Source organism: Seriola lalandi, unplaced genomic scaffold (genome assembly GCF_002814215.2).
Source record: "Seriola lalandi dorsalis isolate HSWRI2012SDOR001 ecotype SW California unplaced genomic scaffold, Sedor1 jcf7180002054722, whole genome shotgun sequence".
Taxonomy (NCBI): Eukaryota; Metazoa; Chordata; class Actinopteri; order Carangiformes; family Carangidae; genus Seriola; species Seriola lalandi.
The window spans coordinates 302140-302949 of NW_019525275.1; positions in this window are offsets into that span (position 1 = coordinate 302140).

The window sequence follows — 810 nt, forward strand, 5'->3', positions numbered from 1 at the left end:
CACACACACACACACACACACACACACACACACACGGGGATGATGATGGTGATGATGATGATGATGAAGGTGCTGCCCTCCTTCTGATCTGCTCATTGTGTTTCTGCTCCTTTATTCCTCATGAAAACTGATCAGATCGATAACGAATAATAATTGAAAAATAAATATATTAACAAATAACAGGATTCATTCTGCTTTTATACTCACTAAGCTGTTTAATTTACCACAGCGTTAATTGATTTTGTTTGTGATTCATAATTAAAATCTCAGTTTATTTTTATAAATATCATGGATATAAATGATAAAACAGTAAAATAACAGTGACGTCAGAGCTGCAGAAATAAATAAGAAATTATCCATGAAACTTAACTGGAAATGAAATTTTATAAAGACGTGAATAAAAGTTAATAATAACATTTCAGGTATAAACACAGAGAATAAAAAAATAAAACTAAAGATGATCAATAATAACAGGCTGAAAATTTCATTATGGACATTTTGTTATTTAGTTTCATAGAATCAGTGAAACAGTGAATCAGCATCAGGTTCAGTCGATGTAAAAAACAAACAATAATATGAATTTTTATTATGATACAAATATCAGTTCTTTTCTTTCTTGTGGGAAACAGCCAGCTGACCCCCCCCCCCTTCCATATTGTCCAGCTCTGTCATCTCTGACCTCTGACCCCCATCATATCTGTGTGTGTGTGTGTGTGTGTGTGTGTGTGTGTGTGTGTGTGTGTTGTGGTGGGGGGTGGTCACTTAAAATTGGGGTCCCTCCTCCTGTCACCCTGTACTGCAGGTGGATGT